The following is a 24,545-nucleotide window of genomic DNA, read 5'->3' as shown; positions in this document are numbered from 1 at the left end:
TTTTCCAGGGCCCTGCAGGAATTTGAACCCTGGTTTCCCATTGTTTTAGTCTAATGCCTAAACCACAATGCCACTCAAGCTCTCTTACTAAATTTACATCCCCCAACATTTTGTCCAGATAGCTCTTAACAAAACAATATAAAATACAATTAAAATATGGGAAATTTTCAAATGTTTAAAAACACAATTGTTATATTCCAAATGCAGTTTAAAACTCATGAGTGGAGAAAATAGAAGCCTGCATAAATAGAAAGCATTTAGTATGACCAAAAAAACTAAACATAGACACTGCTGGGGAGAAGCAGAATCCTGAACTTCATCTCAATAGCAATAATTCAAATCCAGAACAGAATATTTATTTATTTATTTATTTATTTAGAACTTTTATATACCGGTCTTCTCACCTCCAACGAGGGACCTAGGCCAGTTTACAACAAGGGAGTTCATACACAATAGTTTAAATACCACACTTTCTCTTAAGGAAGAAATAAGATCTGCAACTGTGCTGCTTCTATATGTATTACTCCCAGAGGGTAAACAATTATATTCACTAAAAGTGCTAAAATGAATACTGTTTCTTTATGCTCTATTTGGCCCGAAGGTGTCCAGGGGCTTATAATCCCAAAAAGTTCGATTTGGCCAAATGGAACATCAACTGCAAGCTGAGAATTGCCATGGAGCAAACTGGGAGCTGGGTGGTCTCCCATGTGGAGATTGTGCTCAAATGGCCAGAAGTGTATAGGGCTGATGGACTGCACCTTGGAGGAGGGGAGTGTTGTTTGTGAAGTATTGAAAAAGGGAATCAAGAGCATGTTGGCCAGCCTAGTGGGAAAAAGGGCCAAGGCAGACCTCTGTCATTTTGTTGGCTTGGTGAAGCTGAAATAATCCTGTAAGCACAAGGGTGCCCCCCTTTTTAGGGGATGAAGGGTTGAGTGAAGGGGGTGAAGGGGCTCACACCTGCAGCATACTGTTGACTCACTCTGGAGGACCAAACAAATACATGGAGAAGAGTTCATTTTAGGACTCCTGTGTAATTCGATGGTCAATATCCAATGAAACATCTGGGAATTACACAGGAGGATTAGAGAGAATGCTTTTCTAGGTATTTTCTAGGACCTCCTAGATCCTACTCAAATCAACTCTTTTCTTTCTTTCGTTCTTTCTTTTCGTTTTTTCAAAACAAAATTTTTGCCAGCTTCATTAATAAAACTTGACAGCAATGCCAGTCTCTGGGTAAGATTGGTGATCATTAGGCAGACATCATCTCAAGGTAATGATCTAGGAATAAATTAAATACCTTGACCCACTTGGCTCTGTGCCCCTCAGGCGCCTGTGGCAGAATTTATTCCAGCAGACAAGTTTCAAGAAACGGGAAGCAAGTAAAAAATAACACCTATGTAACTAAAAAGCAAGAATCTCTGATGAATATTATACAGTTGTTTCTGACACCAGTGGATGTGATCACATCTAATAGTAATTGTAGAAAGTTATAATGGCGGGAAAGGTGTCTCAACTGACGATTTACCATCAATCCTTATTACCACACAGACAGATACCATATATTCTGGTGTATAAGACTACTTTTTAACCCAAGAAAATCTTCTCAAAAGTCAGGGGTCGTCTTATACATGGGAGTCATTTTATACATGGGAGTAGTCTTATACGCTGGGGTAGCCTTATGCATGGGAGTCATCTTATATGCGGGAGTAGTCTTATACGCTGGAAGTCGTCTTCTAGAGCGGGTGCTGAAACTTCCAATCCAGATTGGAGAATCTGTGGTTGCTGCATATTGTGGGGGGAGCTCAAAAATGGCAGTGACCGCATCCCTGCCACATGCAGCGACTGTATGAAAGCATTAAGGGTGACGCTGTACAAGTACGGTAGAAGAAAATCCATTCATCAGGATTCGTGGAATTAATGAGGTCCCGATGGTGAGGTGAAGGGGCGCCTCACCGGGAAGGTGTAAGTGAAGGGTGGAGCAAGCTGCAGGCATCCGGGGGCCCCGGGGCATGGAAAAAAGAGATAGAGTGGCTCTGGGCCCAGAAAAACACAACTCTTTTACCTGTCTGGCCCGCCCTTGTATCCTATTACTGTACCTCCTCCTCTGCCTCTCAGATCTCGCTCCTGAAGACTGCAGTAAAGTGCTGCAGGTGCACATGTGCGAGATCTGAGAGGCAGAGAAGGAGGTACAGTAATAGGAAAATTACCACATGGAAATCAAATCTGATGTTTTTTAAATTTTTATTTGGTATATATTGGAAGAGGGGTAGTCTTATATGGCGAGTATATCCCAAACTCTATATTTTAACTGGAAAAGTTGGGGGTTGTCTTATAAGCTCAGTAATCTTATATGCCGGAATATACGGTGTGTGTGTATATATGTGTGTGTGTGTGTGTGTGTGTGTGCGTGTGTGTCTGGAGTTACATTTTTAAAAATACACCTATTCTGACTTACATACACATTCAGTTTAAGAACAAACTTATAAAACCTGTCTTGTTTGTAACTTGGGGACTGCCTGTATATTATTTCAGCAATCTTTAACCCATCCTCTTTATTTACATATGGAAAATATCATGCCATAATAGTGCTTTCCTGGAGATAAGGTACAAAGACTAGTCTTCTAACAAGCAAAGAATCTTTACAAGAGATTATAAGAGTGCTATGTGTTGCTATGGCTGGAAGGAAGTCATCACTAGGTAGTTTTTAATGGGTGTCCTTGTATCTGTTTGACTATATGTCCAAAGCCTTCAAGAGGAGAAGTGTGTGTATGTCTTAAACCTACTGTGACATAGGCTATAGTAACATACAAAGATCCAGAAGGACCCAAAAAGGATGGTGGTAACTTTTACTTCCTGGACTGGAACTATAACTGCAGATGAAATTTTATTCCATTTCACACTTCACTGATACCTTGGTCACTGTTGAGCAAGTTCCAAATTATGAACAAGTTCAAAAGCTTATGAGCAAGCAATAGAACAAATTGATGGGCTATTTTCAGGACCAAGACACAAGTGCCACGGGCCTATTTCAAACTGGAACTATATGTATACATACATACACGCCCACATACAGACACAGAGACTGAGATTTTTGCATTCCTTCATGACCCTTTCAACACTTTCCTTGTAGTTTCAATAAATCTGAAGTCAACACTTGTAATTTCAGAATCTCTATAATTCTAATATGCAGGTTATCCCAAAATGATAACAACAATAAAATGTTATGGAAAAGTAGCCCCAGCAGGCTTCAGAACAGCACTGCTAAACAGAACATTTTACCTAATTCAGAATACTATTAAGAAGAATCTTGTATGAATGGTTCATTTACCTCCTATTGGGCAGAATCTCTTTAATTAAAATGAAAGCCTTTTCCCATTTATTTCAGCATCTTCAGATAGAAAGCCATTACAGCCATTGTTCCTTCCTAGAAATCACAAGTGGAGAAATCATGACTACCTTGTGATAGATTTTTGTATGGAGACTATTACAGTCTTTATTTCTCAGAGCACAAATAATCACACCTAACTGAGAAGACAGAATTTGCTAATGGAATCCCAGTAGTCTGAAGAGACTATGTTAATTTTTCAAAAAGCAAAGCACTAGAACTTTTTTAAAAAAATAAAAACAAACATTTCTTGAAATTGTAATTTTGCAGGCAAGCAGTGCTTCTGCTTTCTCCTATTTTATTGCTATACACAAGTATGGTAAAAAATAAGTTCTACTTCATCAGCTAAATCAATCATTTTTGGTCTTTTGATCCAAGTTACCCTAGTTCCAGTTGGTAACATGGGGGACCATTATTTAATTTGTTCCTCCACAACCCATCCTTGCTGTTCCTCTACTCTACTTTACTCTGAATAACTGAGGGGAGAAAAATGAGGGGTATGTATAAATAAATAAATACATAAAACTCTACTCTATGATCATAGATGACCCAAAAGGAATAACATTTTGCACGTCCTCCATTTGGGAAGAGAAAATGAAGCTAAACTGGGCCAGGCTGTAGCACAATAGCAGCAATAGATCATTGCTTTGACCTTTGAAAAAGCAGTCAAAGGTCAAAGGACATTTAATCAACTACCAAGCTTGCAAACTCTGTGTTTTTTTTATGTTTGTTTGTTTCTTCTGTTAAAAATTGTAATACAACTGTTCGGTTGCCTGACACGATAAATAAATAAAAAATAAAATAAATCACTGCTGACAGAAGGTGGCAAGTTTGAAGCCTGAGTCGGATTGAGAATCCAGCTGTTAAACCTAGCTTACTGCCCAACTAAGCAGTTCAAAAACAGGTGAGCTGTGAGTAGAAAAAATAGACATAGTTTAAAGCGGGGAGGTATTTTACGATACTTCTAGAATGCTGGCGATCAAAGAAGAAGGAGGAAATACTATGATCAAAAGGGCTCGGGCCATAGTGGATGAAGTGACAGCACCCCCCCCCCCCCTGTGATCGAAATCGAGCATAATCTCCAGGTGCTGAAGTTGGAAAATGCTGAAATGCCTCTGTCTATCTGTATTGTATGTCTCCAAATGGCACTGAACGTTTGCCATGTATGTGTACACTGTGATCCACTCTGAGTCCCCTTCGTAGTGAGAAGGGTGAAATATAAATAAATAATAATAATAATAAATGCACTTGACCTTGGATAAAAGTGAAATGTTGATGCTGTTACATCAGTAATGTATGTTGGTCATTATTGACAAATTCGAGGAGTAACTGTTTAGGTAACAAAATAGCAAGCCACATTTTGAGTTAAGAGAAAGTAGCCATCAGGATGAATATTAAGACATATCTCAACTTTTGAAGAAAATAGGTGTTAAGGAAAGAATGTTACAAAGTACAATTGATCCAAAAAACCCCTTCAGGTTGCAGACAAGTTATATGAGTTGGTGGAGAAAATAATAATGCAGGTTTAATTTGATTAGATTGTGTTTGATGCAAAAAAAAAACTCTCTAGTGAATCTCAGAGAAGCACTGAACTCTCTTTATTAATATCAAGTTAACTAATAATTTAGTTCTGTACTGAATTCCAAAGCATACATATTTCTTTAGCAACAAGTAAGAAACAATAAAGGCATAAACCAGTGTTCACTTTTGGACATTTTTGTGGCCAATGGACCAATATGGTCACTTCATCCTTAATGAGAAAAATGGCAAGGAACTTTGAAGACCATATAGTTTACCTGCTTAACAACTACAAACAAAGGTTGTTATTATCATTTTAAAAAGCTGTTCCATGGCTCCTGCTCTTTAGCACATCTTAATTATTAATATTTTTTTTCTTTACCTTTATTCTCTTGTGAAGTTTGTGATAAATGACTTCAGCAGCCAGTAACATAACATATAAAAAGATCAGAATACTGCCTTTCTTTAAAGGAGAATATGCAAAAGGGCAAACATGGGAGCTCCCTTTACAAACAGTGTCCTTGTTCACCTTGGAGTGACAAGAGATACACAGCTGAACAGACACTGTAGCAGGAAGATGAAAACCGATTGTGTAAACAGTTCTGAGATGAGACAGCGGCCAACAGCCAGACAGAAACAAGGTTGAAAGATATCTGTAAGTTATCTCATGCATAGAATAGAAAGTATGGGTATCAATCCTATCAAGAGAAAAACACATTCTATAAACTTATACTCTTGTTTAGGTGCCATTCAAAAACAAATCTGGAAGTTCTTGAACCATAAAAAGCAAGGAGAAGGTGAAAATGAAGCTTAGCTGAATAGGGTAGCATAACGGATGACTGGCAGCTAGAGATGTCAGAATCATATCAGTTTGACAAAGAGGGCTTTCGGCCTCTATCTGCTTGACGAGAAAAGTCCTTAGAATCCGAAGGCTGATATATAAAAACAAAGTAAAAGAAAAGGAAGCCCTCTTTCCAGTTTATGAAATCAGGATTAGGAAAATGCACCAGTTCAACAAAGGCATATTCTACAAATTCCAACTGATCAGAGAGAAATAATGTAATTAACTTAAAGAACATTTCATGAAAGTAGGACAATTATAAGTCCTTCCTCATATTTGGGGTTTTAGCTTTCAATCCAAAATTGTTAATGAATAACTAGCATTGTATTAAAGCTAGTCCATAATTAGTCATTTGTGAAGGGTGACTGGGGTGAGTGTACGAAGGAGACTGGTAATTTACCAGGCTCCTCATTTGACTATCAAATATAGAAAGGAGGACAGCCACATAAGCATTTTTTGCACATACTCTCTTCTGCAGCTTGTTTTTTTTTAAAAAAAATTAAGCTTCCCAGTGATTGGTAAAACAGAAACTGTGGAATAATTATTTTCTTGAAACAAATGTTACTGTATTAATGTATTTAGATCAGGAGGCAGACGGCAGATGAGAATCTAATGGTATCTGGGTGATTTGCAGAGGATCAGCAAGATAGTTTCCAAATGTTCAACAATAAAATTACTCTTGCCATTGCTCCCATTATGCAGCAGAAATAAATAAAACTTGGACAACAGAACTTGAAACATTGTGAATCCAACCTAATTTTGGTATACGAAACACTCTTGAGTTCTCAATACAGTAGAGTCTTGCTTATCCAACCTTCGCTCATCCAATATTCTGTATTATCCAAAGCAGACTGCCTCCTGTCTGGAATATTGTCCAAGGTGGGAGAAAGAAAGAACCCTGTCTGTTTTGGTGCTAAATACAGTAATTACTACATACCGTTACTGTGTATTTTTTAATATATATATTTATTTTAGGACATACACATATACAAACACAACAGTTACAATTCCCACCACCACCACGAGGATTATTTTCTTTCACATATTAATCCTTTTGAAGACAAGATTTGAATACAATATTCCTGCTTCTTGGCAGGGGGTTGGACTGGATGGCCCATGAGGTCTCTTCCAACTCTTTGATTCTATGATTCTAAGTCTTCTAGATTTACATACTGTATAAAATTTTATTCTATTTCTTATGGTCTGATCTCTAGACTTGTTCATAATGTAATCCTTGACCTGGTTCCATCTTTCTTCAACTTCTTGCATTTTATTTTCATTACATTTTGAGTCATGTAATTTTACATTCATAATTTCAAATTTCATTTGGTCCACCATATACTGATACCATTTATTTACTGTCCATCCCAATACTATGAATACTTGTGTGCACTCAATTATTGCTTCCTTTATTTCCCTGTTATTTCCCATTCCCTCTCTTTGTACTAGAACCACAATTTCTTTTGTTATACCCAATCAGTCCCTAATATTTGGTTTGACACATTTTGTATTGTTCGCCAGAAATATTGTACCTGTTCACATTCCCAAATCATGTGCATCCATGCCAGCATTGACTGGTCCCCTTTTTATAATAGTAACCTAACATTACTGTGTATTGAACTGCTTTTTCTGTTGATTTGTTGTAAAACATGATGTTTTGGTGCTTAATTTATAAAATCATAACATAATTTGATGTTTAATATGTGTTTCCTTAATCCCTCCTTATTATCCAACATTTTTGCTTATCCAACGTTCTGCCAGTCCATTTAAGTTGGATAAGCGAGACTCTACTGTAATCTTTGCTTTAATGTACAGTGTTGAGTGGGTTGTGACTGGTGAGTATCAGAGAGCTAATAAAAAACCAAAAGAGATTCCACATACTGGATATCAGGTTGGTTAATTTACTTGCTCTGCAAATTTATGGTTAATAGAATCATTATCTATGCCCTGTCATTTCCCACAAAGAGGCAGGCAACAGTTGCAATTAGAAATAAAGAAACGTATATCAGCCATGTCTTCATGTTGGGAAGCTATACAATGGTAGTAATCATAGAATGATAGAATCACAGAATAGAATTGGAAGAGACCATGAGAGCCACCCAATCTAACCCCATACCATGTAGGAATATACAGCAAAAATATTCTCAAAAGATGGCTATCTGGTTTCTGTTTAATCCCCTGGGAAGGAGACTCCATCATAGTCCAAATGAAAGTAGAGTTATAAAGTAGTGTGGGGATTCATGGATTAATGCTGTACTACTATGCTACATAACAACAAGCTTCCAGACAAAACTCTGCCAATTCCCATATGAAGAGCTTAAGAAGCACTGTTTGAAAGAACAATCTGAAAACATAGATGAATACATTTCAGCAAACTTGCCTTATAACAGAGATATGCTTTGATGAAGGATTTCAAGGTAGATGCCAACACAGATTTTTTAAGAAATTCTTTGCAAAGGCAAATGAATGGAAGAAAGAGCATACCTCTTTAAGAGCACTTAAATGTTAATAATACATTATATGCATCCCTTGAAGGTACACTCAGAAGTAGGTTCTAATAAGGCTTTCTTCCAACCAAGAGGGAAATTACCGAAAATAGGAGCTGGACATGGACATCAAGTTTTAAGATACATGAAAATGGAAGGGGGAATCATTGTTGTGATTTGCAGAAAATGAGGTTAATTGTTTTCCCAGAGCAGTTTTGATAGAGCTGAAAAGAGAGATCTATATATATAAAAAAGGCAAAACCAGAAGAAGAATGGTAACATAAGGTAAGCACTAGCAGTAGGAATGTTTGCCAGTGACAAGAAGAAACAGAATTTTCCAGTGTTGTACAAGCAGGTAAGGTCCTTTGTTTTATGCCAAACAAAAGAGAAAGAATACTAGACAGGTAGCATAAACCAAGGTTTCCTGTCTCAACAATGGGATAGATGGTGATGTAAATGTGCTTAGAGAACAGCTAAGGGAGATAGGCTGAACAAAAGAAAAATTATTATGTATATCACATGTAGTGTAAGAAATAAAATGAAGCCTTCTTATGATTGCAAAATAAAAAAGCTAAAATCTATAAATATGGTTCCCATAAAGCTTGCATTTTCCCCATCTTCTTATACACAGGCAACATATTTTTGCCACTTGTTTTGGTAAACCTCTGCCCTAAAGCATAGGTAACACATCAACAAGTTATGATTCCCATCACAACTGTAAATAGGAAGTTCTCCACTTTTGTGTATAAGGTTGCATGGAAGTGTTTTTGCACTGAATTTTAATGTGCTGTTTAAATGAAATCTGCATAAAATACTTGAAATGTCACACTATAATAGCTCTGTTTCAGTGGATGCTAAAAATGAACGGAAAGTCACACGCTTCTTTCAATATTTCATTTAAGCATAAAAATGCCATCGTTTCATGCACCACATGCCTTAGCAATATGTGATTCAGTGCAATATTGCTTTCTTTTGGAGTGCCTAAGAACTTTATCACATGAAGTTGTGATTCTGTGGCACTTGTACGATCACGGATAGTGGCAAGATATTGGGATGAGCACCCTCACTACTATACCTCTCAGCATTCATGCAACTGCAGTGATTTGCCAACTGGTAGTCACATGGCCATACTTCCACTTAAGCATTTAACAATATGTACAGATAGTCCCCAAGTTACAAACAAGATAGCATATAGTTAGTCTGTAGACATAGTGACCAAAGTTGACTGCAGGATGAGGATATCCATGGCTACTAGCGTTACATACTGATGCTGTTATCAGGAATAGCATATCAGTTGCTGAGACATATGAACAGCAAGTGTTCTTGCACTCCCGTCTTGCTATTGAAGTTTGCCAATATGTCAGCATAATGTGAGACTATCATCCATGGCTGATCAGTACAACTGCAAGGAGAAAATGTCACACACATACTTTCAAGATCCCTTCCCATAATTAGAGTTGTCCTATACTGTATGGGATACCACTGAACCAAAGTAAATACTGTCAATTTGCAACATAGTTATTATATCATTCATTATAGTAATGCCATAAAGCTTTCACCACCACAGCACTACTAGCTATACCTCAAAATTATTGTATTAAGCAGTTTACTTTAGTAGACCATCTCCAATGTTCTTTTTTTGTGTGCTACTTTTAAAGTTTCAAACGTTGTCTATTAGCAAAATGGTTTCCTTTAGTTACTAACATAAATTCTGACATGAATTATTTTTTAAAAAAAATATATATTACAGTAAAAAACAAGCAAACATAGTAACAAAAAAACCATATGCAAGGAAACATATTTAAACATTAACTGTACCGAGAAAGCAACTGTATTATTATTATTATTATTATTATTCTTTCTTTTTCTAATTTTGCTTAGGAGCTGAACCTCACATTAAGTTTGATTTGCCACCTCACAGCTTTGAAGAGGTTATCCTGTATTTGGAGAATGTTTTAAATGTGAGATATCCAGTACTTTATATTATTGGCCACAACTAAACAAAGAGGGTGGAAAAGCAATATAAATGTTAATGAGAAACTGCCCATTTCACTTTATTTAAAAGTCAGACTAATCCTATAATCCTAACAAACAAAAATTAGTCTATCTTCAAAAAGAACATAAAGATGTACAGATGAAGAAAGTTGAACAAGAAGTGCTTTGTATGAAACAGGAGCAAAAAGGCAAAGTGAAGGCCAAGCTCAACTAAAAACTGAGCTTAAGAAGACAACACTCTAAAGTATGAGATAAAGAGCTTAAAATCAAGAGATCCATTTCTTATTTCTAAACAGTTCTTGTTCTGTCATTGAGGAAAGCCTTAAGATAAGAAGAAGTATCAGTATCAACCAGATGTCCCACAGAAGGTCACAAACAGGACATAAGCACTTCATCCTGATTGTGTTCCTCATCAATTGATATTAAGAACCAAAATGCATCTGGCTCTGGAAATATTATACAGCAATAATAGCTAGAAACCAGAGGTCAATTTATTGTACATGGATTTATTGGCTTTTTTAAAGTAGCCATCCAGTATTTTGGAAATTGCTACATTTTATGTATAAAATACATTACAAAATGCAGACAGTCCCTCACATTACAAACAAAATAGGTTCTGTAGGTTTGTTCTTAAGCTGAATTTGTATGTAAGTTGAAACAGGTACTTTTTAGCGTGTAACTGCAGTTACACACACACACAAGCTTTGGATAGCATAGGGGAGGGTTAACACCCTTGTGGTGTTTGTTTTGCTGTCTGTGCCCCTGTTCAAAAGATTTAACCTCAATTTCTGTCCCTGCAATGATTGGATTTTGAAAAATGTGGCTTGTTGTGGAAACAAGTATTGGTGATAAACCTTCAGAGGAGACACCTTGTCCCCATGACAACTCTTTCAAGACTGAATTTTCTTCCTAGAGGTAGATTTCTCTCACTTCCTGTCGTCTCACCCCTGTTCTTAACTGTGTGTGATTTATAAAAGGATATGAGTTTTTTGTAACTTGGGGGGCACCTCTATATGGATTCTACTTTAGATGCATTTCATCTAAACAAAATATGTTTAATTACAACTTAATTTTACTTTCAAGAGTGAAGCATTATTTTTTTAAAATGTAACAATTCTAAATCTGCCCTAAAGTTTCCTAAAAACCTAATAAAAATAATATTTACTTATATCCTGCTTTTCTCCCCAAAAAGTGACCTAAAACAGCTTCCAAGAGACCAAAAACTATATAAAATCAACAACAATTAACACATATATAACATATGAAACATAACATGAACATAAATAAACATTTAAAATCATAAATAAACATTTTAAAATCATATGCATTATAATAGTGTCTCATCTGGTCATATTGCACTTCGTTCCGCTTGATAGGAGATAGCCTTCCTGCCACTGCAGTCTAGATTTCTTCACTGAAGGCTTGTCTAAACAGAAAGGTTTTCAGTTGTTTTTATTTTTTTGTAAGGATAACAGAAAGGAAGCTGTTTCAATCTCCAAAGACTAAAAGCAGAACCAAGAAGGCCCCTTCTCTCTCATTGTTGCCAACCATGTTTGAGACAGTGGCAGAAGTGAGAGTAGGGCCTCTCCTCTCCTAACGCAACAGACCCTTCATAATTGCCAAAAGTATATTTTGGCAAGCAATTTCTATTATCCAAATGCATTAGTTCCAAGCTATGGCTATTACCCTGTTACGTACAAATTGAAAACCTTTGTATTGCCTGAATTTCATGTTTTGTTGTTGTTTTAAATCAGTTTTTAAACTTTTTTATAATGACCATCTCTATCTTTATGGTCATTTTCTTCATGAATCCACAACAGGCTGCTAACAGTCAAAATTAGTGTGTTGCATTCGGTTTTTTTAGTGAAAAAATGGTTGAATTATGGCAAAATAGAATTGCTAATCTCAAGAACAGAGAAAATGCATAAGGCTTAGAATAATTCAGGAAGGTTAAAATGGCCAAACACTCATTAAATAAGTGGATGGAATTAGTTTGAAATGAATGATCTTTTGCTAATTTTGCCAACCCATCTATTTGAAAAAAAATTAAGTCTACCTACAGTATATGAAGATAACAGGCCTCTAACATTATGCTATTAATGTGCACTTGATTCTTACCTTATACATGGGTTATTCTAGGTTTTGATACGGAAGCAGAAGAAATAAACATGGTGGGCAGTTTAGAATTAATATAAAGATTGGTCTACATTAGGAATTTTTGTCAAGAAGAATTAATCACTATATCCAAACATGTCAAAGACAACAACTCTAGCTTTCTCTCAATCTATATATAGCCATGTGTTCAAGAAGATGCATAATAATTTGACAATTATCAAGGAAGTAGTTCAAATAGATATCTGATGTTTTGATGCAAAACATAGCCTCAGTGCTATGGTCTCTGGCTCATATTTACTGACAGTTTGCTTGTGGGTTAGAGACTAATATATTATAATTGTTTATTAATAATTTATGTATCAAATAAATATTATTTTAGATACTCTCTTGCTTATTCTGGGGAAATAAAGTGTAGAAATTTGCAAAAGTTTCTAGCCTTTCCTAATGCTCTGGGTCATATGCCTGCATAGCTCAGAGCAAATCAGTTTAGCACAGGAAACAATTCAGGTCAAGGCAGACATTCATGGATGCATAAACATCTGCGTTTACTTAGAAAGGACTTACCAATTTGCTCGGGTTTTAAATACAGTATGTGCAAAACATCTGTGTCTACTTGAAATTCCAATGACTACAGCTTCAGTCTCCCCTCATTGCCCACTTCCAACTTATCCATAGTAAATGAAGGAGATCACAGTAATCATAGCCACTCCAGTTTCTTACTGGAGTTCCACCAAGAAGCACATGTTCTACAATTTATGGTGACATTGGCACTGTTATTGTTACCTATGCTCTTTATGACCAACACAGGACCTTTCCTCTGTAGGAAAGGAAGCCCAGGTGATGAAATTAGTTGAAGTTACCTTTGCAGTTTGCCCTCTTTTCCTATCTACTTCAGGAAAAGGAAGGAAAGACGGCAGCTGTCCAGAGTACTGTGGGAGTTTTTCAAGGTGTCTTTCTTTTAAGTTAATATTATAATTGTAACACCTCATGAGGAATCAAATTTCCATTTTGTGATTACTCAAAATAACCTTAGACAACTCCCTGCTGAGGCTGTCAACCTAAATAATGGTTGTCAGCATTTGATGGGATGAAGATGGTGTAAAAATGTTCCTAAGAGTTTGTTCTTGCTTTTAGTAACAGCTCCAGCAGAGATCACTAGCTGGAGGAAAACCTGGACAATGAGGCAAAATAAGGGAATTAATCATAATCCATCCCAAAATGAATCTCTTCATGAGGAAACCATCAGTAGAGACAACTGATGGAGCTGCTGGGCAAATAGAACGGCTTGCCCAACTGCTGGGTGCCAGCTCTTATATTAAACAGACACAAACCCAATCCACCTGGGTTTTTAAGGACTTTGGTTTGGAAATTATCATAAGTTAAATATGTTATTTTTTCTGCAGAGGAAACGTGAAGCCTCAGGCCCCATCTACACTATCATATAATCCAGTTTCTGTATCCAGATTATCTGCTTTGAACTGGATTTTATGGCAGTGTATACTCATATAATCCACATCAAAGAAGATAATCTGGATTCAGAAACTGGATTATACAGCACAACAGATCCAGTCTTAGAAAGTGCCATCACTCAGTTTTCTAAGAGTATAACAGGGAAGAGATAAAAACATTTTAAAGATGAAAAGTCTAAACAAACTCCATAAAAACGTATACCTAACTGTCAAAGGGAAAATTAACTGTAATATGCATTAATGAAGAAATAATTTAGTTTCACTCAGTGTGAGAAAGTGGCTGACTGGGACAAAGAGGTTAGATAATGGCACTGGCAGACATAAACTAATTGCTGTGAATGTGTTTATGAACTGAGTGGTTTTAATTAGGTAACCATCCTAGTGGCCATACATATAATAACAGTTATAAACTACATTCATACCGAATCTACCAATTCCCGTTGGTGTCTGTTAACTGATGTCCCTTCTACACAGCCCTATAACCCAGAATATCAAGACAGAAAATTCCACAATATCTGCTTTCAGCTGGGCTATCTGAGTCCACACTCAGATAATGTGGGATTTTCTGCCTTGATATTCTGGGATACAGGGTTGTGTGGAAGGGCACTAAGGACCCTTCCACATAGCCCTATAACCCAGAATATCAAGATAGATAATCCACAATGTCTGCTTTAACTTGTTATCTGAGTCCACACTGTCATATAATCCAGTTCAATGGATTTTATACAGTTGTGTGGAATGTGCCTAAATGGTTCCGTTGCAGCAGATAATGAATTTAATTTGATAAACTGGAAGATAACCAATAGTTACAAAGAGGCTAAAAAAGAAGAACACTTGATTTTTGACAAAGAATTATAGACCAGTATCATTGTTGACTAATGATTACAAACTATTTACAAGGTTTTTGACAGAGATTGAAAAATATTTTTCAATATTTCATTTATGAAGATAAATGTGGATTATTTCTCAAAAAGTCATTTTACAGACAATATTAGAAATGTGATAAATATCTGGAAGATACTGAAAAGGAAACAGCAATTTTTTGATGCAGAAAAGGCTTTCGATAAATTAATCTGGGCCTTTCATTTTATAGGTGTGTTTCATGTATTTTTCTGGAGGGTTATTTTTTTTTTTTTTGCAGTTTGTTAATATTTTAGATTCAATTTATTATTATTATTCTATGTATATAAGGCAGCTACACATACTTCATAGTCCATCTATCAATCACACTGACAGGTAGAGAACCAGCCACCCATACAATCATGAGTTTGGATTGCTGCTGTCACTCATTCCCTTTTTGAATTTCCAATAACTTAGTTGCCCTTCTGGTAAACCTAATATTTTTGACTGCATCTCTAATCATAAGAAATTGTTTCTGGTGAAAACAGCAATAATTTATCTTGCTTCTAGATTTCAGTATGTTATGCCTGCCATAGTGATATTCACAGGAAACAGAAAACATGAAAGCACAGGCTTATCCTATCTAACCACTTCTTGTTCAAGTTTCTTTGACTCATTTTATAAATCCTAGCCTGCAGTTCTGATTTACTGCAGCCTCTTACTTGAAAACAAGTAGTCAATGTGCCTTTGTAACATTGCAATTTTATGAGCATGTCCACTGCTATCTTTATAATATATCTCAGACCCAACACTGTTCTGATCCAGGCTGCTCAGAAGGATACAACACACTTCTATTACCATCCCTAAAAATTAATATCAGCAAGCATAACTTTGCTGTGCTAGAATATGAAAAGAAGTACCTAAAACAGGTATGGAAAGCCACTTGCTTCCTTGCTCTCAGTACCAGAAAAAGAAAAAAAATGAAAATGGTTTGTTGTGTATCTTATTACCCCCATCATCCTGATAAATAAGCCAAAGTATCTCTTTAGTAAGAGAAAAAGGGACACAACATTTTCAGTTGCCTTCATGGATTACTTTTACCTTTTAAATGCTGTTTTGTTTTCCTTAAAGGAAATCAAAATAGTCTTTTTTCACTTTATTTTTACTCTTGCTCCTCACTACAACATAGATGGATGTAACCTAACAATCCCATTCCCCGTTTCCCTTCCAAGTAATTCCTGTAAGTGAACGGTATTTATGCTGCTACATCTATCTTTCTCATCAAACTCAGTTCTATATGCCCTGTTAGCAACCCCCATTCCTTTATTTCCTTCCAAAGCTTCTGTGAATATGATGTACAAAGACTGATATTTCAAAGTAGAATATTTGCCATAGAAAGGTTGGGGAAACAGATCTTCCTTGCTGTGTAACAAATTCCTAGTCAATATCTACTGATGTTTTCCAATAACATCAATTACACTGAGGTATTTATTAGAGGCATTTCATCATTACACAGAAGCAGTCGCAAGCCCTAAAGTATCATTACCTCTTCTGGGAGACATCAGACTGCAGTAATAAATATCAAATATTAGTCAGTAAGAGGGAAGGCAAAGATTTGTAAAGTTATTGAACAAGCACACCAGCTCTTCCCTATTAATCTTGGTCACTGCACCAGAACAATAAATTATGTTCAGTTTTCTGCCAGGAAAGCCCTGAACAACATATATAGTAGTGACTCGGGGAAATCAAGAAATAACCTCAATTTTCAGGGTTTTTGGACAAAGAAAAAAGAATGCACCAAACGCATCCAGCTATGCCACCACAAACACAAAATGTACAGAACAAGGTTGGGTGAGTGGGTGTTTTGAATTTATTCTTACAAAGACCGTTTAAAGCATGGATAGTCTCCCAAGGACAAGAAAACAAGCCAGCTATCTAATATTTGGTCTGAAAGTTAAACATAAATGTGGTAAACAATAACAAGATCTTTTTGTATCCTTATGCAAAAAGAATTTGTAACACCTTAAGACCCTTAACTGAGGGACTAAATTTGATAGTGTAAGATTTTGTAGACTAAATGTATTTCCTTAGACCAGAGTTCCTCAAACGGTGCTCCCCCAGATGTTTTGGACTTCAGCTCCCACAATTCCTAACAACTGGTAAGCTGATTGGGATTTCTGGGGCCTGAAGACCAAAAAACCTGAGGCGCACTTTGAGAAACACTGCCTTAGATACATGGAGTGAAGTGCCTAGGAGCAGATCTTTACAGGCAGACTATGATGGCCATATAAATGCGATATTTGTGTGTATGGTGTTGAGGTGGCATGCCCAAGATTAACTATGGTTGTTGGGGGACAAGTACATAACCATATGAATGGTGGAGGGTGTTATTGGAATCTGGCCATTACTCATGTTTGACCAACCATTTCATGTTAATGTCATTGCAAAGTGCTTATTGTACTTATTGTATTGTAATTTTAAAGGTTGTATATTATGTGATGTCATGGCCTATGGCTGGTACAATAAACTATTCATTCATAACAATTCTTTTCATCCTTTCCCTATCCCTTCAGTTTCTCTTTTAAGGTTGAGCATTAGACCTGCCAGTCTGAATCTTTGGGCCCATCCCGACAGCCCCTTTATTATGGAAACTTCCACAATAAAAAGGGACTGTCCAGATGAAGTTCTGGCCAACCCGCAATTAATTCACCACATAGTGGATGTATTCCGCACCTTCTTGGAAGGCACGGGATATACCCACTACTTCTGGTGTCTGGACTGCAGCCCAGACAACATTCCCATAGTTTTCTGAACTAAATTAGTCCAGAAAACTGTGGGAATCTCACCCCTCCCCCACAGCCCCCAAACCCCTTTTAAAAGTAAAATAAACTTACCTGGCCTCCATGACAGTCTAGTCAGAGCTCTCCTGGAATATAGAAATGATGCACCAGGAGAGTGGGGAGAGGAGCGGCAGAACATCTGGACACCCACCCGAGAAAGTGCACGCTTTCTGCAGTGGGTGTAGACAGGCCCCCAGGAACATCTACGTGTTTAAAACACAGATGATTCTGGAATAAAGGGCTGTCTGGAAGCTCCCTCAGAAAAGGTTTTCCTCAAAGAATGAAATGCTTCTGATCTTCCCTCCTAACCTTTTTTTTTTGTTGGAACCTTATCCACCATATTTTAAAAACTGTCTGAAGCCTCCTTCTCCACCATAATGATTTGGGGTCCTTCCACACAGCCCTATAACCCAGAATATCATGGCAGAAAATCCCACAATTTCTGCTTTGAACTGAGTTACTCCTGCTATGTGTTGTAATTCTGTTTTATTGTCAAGACCTTTGAAATACTCAATGCTCTAGTTTTCTTTTCAAGAAAATATGGTCCTGGTATATTTTGTGTTTGTTTGATAAACCTCAACCTTTGATACCAGGAGAGTCCCTAGTATACAACAGCAAGGGGTAATGATAACAGAGAGAGAAAGAGACAGTTCCAAATAGTCCTAAAATAGTTTTTTTTCAATCCATGGTTCTTTTCTGCCCCCTCTCATCAATTAATTAATCTTTGGATGGCAGATTTGGCAATTTAAAAGACAATATCTTGCTATCTTTTCTTGAAACAAGATCAAAAAGCAGGAAAGCCTTCCTATTCCTCCTATAGATTCTTTTCATATTAACTAGCCATTACTCATGTTTGACCAACCATTTCATGCTAATGTCATTGCTGATTCTTCTCACTCTTTTCCTAGCCCTTCAGTTCCTCTTTTAATGTTTAGCATTAAGCCTGCCAGTTTGAATCTCAGAGAGGGTTTACCTCCAAGAACAAAATGCTTCTGATCTTCCCTCCCAACCTTTTTTTTTTGGGGGGGGGGGGTGGAACTTTTTGCACCACATTTTAAAAATTGACTGAAGCCTCCTCCACCATAATGATTTCTGTTATTTTATCTAAAACCCACTTATCTATCTTTTACCATTTGGAAATGGCATCAAGGCTGATGAAAATGCTACATAAACAGTTCCTCTGGGAAGCTAACAGACCACGAGGTATGAAACAAAAGTACTATATCATTCTTCTCAATGACAGTGATGGTATCTAAACATCCCAGTTTTTACCACCATCATTCCGCCCCCTCCACTTGAATACCAGCAGCACATCTGTTATCTACTCAAAACAAGTACCAATCCTTTCCTTTCTTTTGTTGTTTTCTAAGTCTTGATGACATTTATAAGAGTTGCCTACTAACTCAATTGCAGATACTTTCCCACCTGCTTCACTTTAGTTCAATTCATAAAGTGGCTGAAAGTTGCTTATTTTATTATTGCTTATTTGTTAAATATTACTTAATAATCATTCCACATTAACTTTAGTATAATTTGTTGCTTTTTGCCACATGCAAAGGAACAGGGGGTAGGATTTGGTAATATCAAACTGAAATGTTTATATAGCAGACTGCTCTCATTATAAGGGATGTACCCTATTTTGGGACTGGAAAACTTTTCCTTTTAAATAGACTAAACAAAATGCCAGAACCCCATATTTTTGAGATGTGAGCCCTTTATAAAGATGTATGCATCATGAAAACTATGAAAGGTTTCAATATGTTAATTATATAGAGAAACATATGCGACATTAACTGAATCCAATATTTTTCGCTCATATTTATATAGAATACAAACTTGTTACTAACTAATTCCTGACTGTCAATCCTTAAAGGCAAGAATGTGTACTTTTCCTTTATTACTGTTATGAAATTTTTGGAACATTAATCCAGATGCAAACAACAATTCACCCTTCTTCTTCTAACCGAGGCATGCAATTACACGTCTTAGGAAGTTTGATTTTGTATGTCCCTGGCTATCATGGAGAAAACATATAAGGAAAAGGTGAAAAAAAGAATACATAAGAGGAAACTATCTCTAGAATGCTTCAAAATAGCAAAAAAGAAAACAAGGTGTGTGCAAATACCCTCTCACTAAAAATCCCGCAGAGGTGTATTTGAGGGGTGGAGACACACCCATGAGAGTGTTTCCCTCATTCAAAAATAATTTTTCTCCCATTTACCTGAAATTTCTTTCACTCCCAAGTGTTTAGTACCATGGCAATTTAACACTTTCACTCCCAAGTGTTTAGTACCATGGCAATTTAACTGAGCATTTAGAAATATAGTTCAAACATCCAAAGCTACCAAAGCAATGCAAATGCAGCAAATAGAGAAGTTATTCATGCTACAGATTTCCGTGTCCCACTTTCTGAAATTTTGGAGACAAAGAAAATGTAATATGGCTAGAACACCTATTTGGGAAGAATTTAATCATTTTGCTTCAAACCTATAATTAATTATGGTATCAATATGTAAACCAAGATTATCATTTTACAAACTGAACTATGGAGTAGGGCTGCTTCGCCCATCAATTTCCTTTCTTATCCAGTGAAGAGAGGCAATGAGACCTTAGAGCAATGGTGATGGTACAGATTGCTGATGATTTCCTGCCTTTTTGCCCTGGTTTGGGACTCAAAGGATATTCCAACAAAAATTTGCTTTGCCTTGTTTTATGTGTGTGCTTAGTGCGTGTTGAATGTGCCTGGAACCCTTTAAGACCTTTCTCGTGACCTACTCTGAATGGGGTACTCTTACAGGAAGTAGCACAAATAGATTTCCTTTTGCTATTACAGAATCCATCTCTACCATTCATTTGGAAATATAAGAAGAAAAGAAAGATCAGCTCTAAAACAAATCTAATAACGAGGTGATGCATGCTGTCTGATAAGGAGGGCAGCAGGGATTTCACAGTGAATGATATATTTCCACAGGGCCATTATGAAAAAGCCCCCCTCCTCCCAATGCTGAATCCTTATCATGGCTTTTATAAGCCAAATAACTACAAGGTGGGAAGATGAAGAATCTGATGTAAAAGTGCAAAGGAAACCTGTCAAAAGTGAAGGCAACAAGAATACAGTACTGTGAAGCAACAAAGCAAATAGGGGTAGAAGAAGGGGAAAGCAAAAGTGACCTCTCAGCTGGGCAGCCTGGCAGTAAAGTGCCATAGCTACAACCAAGCTGTCTCCTAAAACATAACACGTTTAGGTTTTGAAACAACGAATGTTGCAAAAAAACCTCTCCTCTCATTTCTAAAGCTGTTGGTTGCAAGTTGTTCTGTTTCTTCCAACTGCTTTACAGCTAGACTCCATAAATTCACTGCAATACTTTTATCCACCATCTGGATAAAGCCAACATCTTTATATTTCTTGTTATTTATTATTGGATATATGAGGCAAATAGCCTCTTTAATAATTTAAAACAAGGCTGTTTGTTTAAATAAGCAAGTGTTTGCAAGCCCAAGCTGTTTGCCAATATATTATCCATCCAGCCCTCTAAATGGAAAGAGATGTGCTTTTTATCTTCACCATTGTGTATGGAAAATAACATAACTTCTACTGCCCAACATGATCCAAAATAGCCCCTGGAAGGCACCATTATAACTTCTCACAGACTGACATCTAATGTTGTTGAGCACACAGATCCCATGTGTAGACCCTTCACATAAAATAATGGTAACGGTTAATGGAAAACTGCCCTAATAGTTTTGTCTTTGTATCAGCAAGCAAATGCAGACTAGCAGAACCTTGTGCAAAACATCAGTGCCATTTTACTACAAAGAGTAACATTCATTCCTATGTTAATACAGATTTTTTTTACAAACATACATGGACCAAAAAGAGACCTATAGAAGTTTCTACATGTACACAGAGGCACAATGGATCCCCACACTATGTCTTGTAGATCAGATATCAACCTCAGGAAAACATTTATTCTCTGCTCTTTTAATGTGAAACTATGATGTCATAAACATCCACAAGAATATTTAAGGAAGAGGACAAAGCTACAAAATGTAATGCAACTATAATTTGCATACAGAGCACATATTTTTCAGCACACCTGTGCCTTTTCCAAATACTGGGAATATGACCGTATTAATACAAAAGCATCCCAGTTTTATGCAAGAAGCACAATAAATTATAACAAAGCTTCACAAAGCAAAGGTGTCAAACCTTTGGCCCTCCAGCTGTTTTTGTCCTCCAATTCTCAGAAGCCTTAGCCAGCTTGGCCAATGGCCTAGAATTCTGGCCACTGAAGCTCAAAGCACTTGGAGGGCCAAAAGTTTGACACACTGATTTAGAGTGTGATTTTTTAGAAATCAAAAGCAAACAAGGAAAAACGAGAGGGAAATGCACTCTGGCCAATGCCACATTATATCTTATTTTGATATGTCTATCATTAGCATAACGTTATCACCTTCAAATGACATGTCAGAAAAGTGAAGGTATGTTCTAGATTGAGTATCTTCAGCTTGGAAATATCAAGATACATTTGGGACAGAGACAATATCAGAAAGAGACCACATAGTAAATAATCCTCATGTCATAGGAATTAGAATAGAAGGATCAGTCAGACAGTATGGTGTATGGAAAGGTGAAAGAATTGTGCAGCTACACAAGGCTGGCAGCTACATTTCATTCCTTTGGATCTCCAGTAGGCTGCACCACTATTGTAAAATGAGACTGAAAGCAATGTGGTATCACTTCCTATTTTTGGGATGGGAGTGTTTGGGGTCTTGGAGAAGGGGTCTGGAGGAGCAAGCCACAGTTTGCTGCTGTTTAGAGCTATCTGCAGATTATTCTTTACAGAAAACAGAGGCTCTGGAGGCCTCAGACGAGTCTTATTCTCCATCCCTGATTAACAGAGTTGAGTCTATAGGGAAAGTACCCTATAGACAATGGGGAAATGATCATGCTTGATGCATGCTTATTATCCACTTTACCATTGACATTTTCATAGCCTTGTTTTACATCATCTAACTTATATAACGGCTGCATTAAATGAGTTTTGAATGACACAAATATTTTTGGAACTGCATACTTTATACTTGGGTTTGAAATTATCTACTAGTCTTTTTTGCATAGGGGCCGTGTTGCTCACTACATTAATTTAATTCATTGGTTACATACATTGAAAGGAACAGGGTGATTTTTCATTAAAATGGATAGAGTACAATAAGCACATTTTGTTGCATATCACAGGCTCTGTATGACTTGCTTTTTAACTAGGGGAATCTCTGGACTCTCATTTATTGTGAGGTAACGAATCCAGTTCCATTATCACATGGATACATATAACTAAGCTGGTAGCCAACTTCTCTCTCAATCAGTCACAGATGAATTTCAGTGAACCATGGTTTAGGTATCTGTAGGTACAATGCTAAACTATGGATAAATCTGAGGGATTAAGATAGGGGTCCTGAAACTATGGCCCAGGGGCCAGATACGGCCCTCCAAGGTCATTTACCCGGCCCTTGCTCTGGGTCAGCCTAAGTCTGAAGTGACGTGAAAGCACACAACAACAACACTCCTATCTCATCAGCCAAGAGCAGGCACACTTCTCATTGAAATACTAATAAGTTTATATTTGTTAAAATTGTTCTTCATTTTAATTATTGTATTGTTTTAAAGTGTTTTTGAACTAAAAATAAGATATTGCAGTGTGCATAGGAATTCATTCTTGTTGTTTTTCCAATTATAATCTGGCCCTCCAACAGTTTGAGGGACTGTGAACTGGCCCTCTGTTTAAAAAGTTTGAGGACTCATGGATTAAGGCAAGGCAAGGAAATTCACACCATGGAGGAAATGGAAATGAGTGAGGGCAACTATTTTAAAAGCTAGCTTTCAATTTTGAAATCTATTTTTCATAAAAAGCTTGTGTCATCTCCATTAAACCAAAGTCATATGCAAAAAGAAGATGGACAGCCTTGATTTATTTAAATAGTAAGTGTAAATCCTGTAATGGATTTAAAAGTAAACCAGAACAAATTGCTTGCTTGTGTTGTTCGCTGTAGTAGTATAGTCAATATATGTCTAGTTAGAGCTTCATGAGAAAAACAAGAACCCCAACCAAAAGTCTTTAATGACTCTCCTTTTGTTTTCCTGCACAGAGACTCAGCAGAACATATTCTATGTAAAATGCTTAAAAGGTAAGGGTTTGTTTTTTTTTTTGTTTGTAGGCAACTTCTAGCTGTGGCCATGACCTAATTTAATTTATTCAGCTTCAGCAAAAAATAACCACAACCCATCAGCTGAAGAGACAGTTTTGCACAAAGGAAAGACATTCCCCCTTCCTTTTTCTTGACAGTGGTCTTCACTTACAACCAGCAGTGAAGAGATTCAGCAAGAATGAAAGAAGAAATAAAAAGAAGTGAAACCACTGAAATGAGTCTATGGAGCCAGGTTATTGAACATCCCACAGATATCTGCTCAAGTGACAGCTGCCAAAATTTGGTGCATATGCTTGCACACACACATGTGTTAAGAGGATAGGGAAGAAAATACAGGAAATATAAAAGGCTAGTATATTCTTTCTGATATACTGTGTGTATGGAACCTATATAGTTGGTGCAAAGTTGGTACATAGTAAGTTACATACTTCAAAACAAAACAATACTAACAACTTATTCACTAATGTAAAGTCTAATATTGGGATACAGAATGAAAGAAATCCCATCCGAAATCAACAATCAATTCTGCTGTTTTATAGGGGCAGAAATCCAAACTGGATTAGACAACACCCCATCCTTAGATACAAGGGAGACCATTTTGGATAGTGGGTTCAGTTGATTTTCATCCCAGATCATTCTTAAACTATGACAAGAATATGGTGCAGAAGACTGCCTAGTCCCTGAAAATAAGCAAAACATCCTCTTTTCCTTCTGTGAGGAAGAGGGGAATTGATATCTTTGTGACATTGACTTTAAGATCTTCATTATCACTGGCACTAGAAAATGGAGATGGCAAGGATGTATTCTCAAAAATGCCAGGGGAGTTAACTCATTCATTTTTGATTCATG

General features: G+C 36.8%; 1 protein-coding gene across 1 annotated transcript in view; it reads right to left on the bottom strand.

The window, feature by feature from the left end:
• Positions 1-24,545, bottom strand: part of LARGE1 (LARGE xylosyl- and glucuronyltransferase 1) — a 388,170-nt gene that overhangs the window by 247,041 nt on the left and 116,584 nt on the right. The window lies entirely within an intron of this gene.

The sequence above is a fragment of the Anolis sagrei genome, chromosome 5 (genome assembly GCF_037176765.1).
Source record: "Anolis sagrei isolate rAnoSag1 chromosome 5, rAnoSag1.mat, whole genome shotgun sequence".
NCBI lineage: Eukaryota > Metazoa > Chordata > Lepidosauria > Squamata > Dactyloidae > Anolis > Anolis sagrei.
This window is presented reverse-complemented; position numbering and strand designations above follow the sequence as displayed.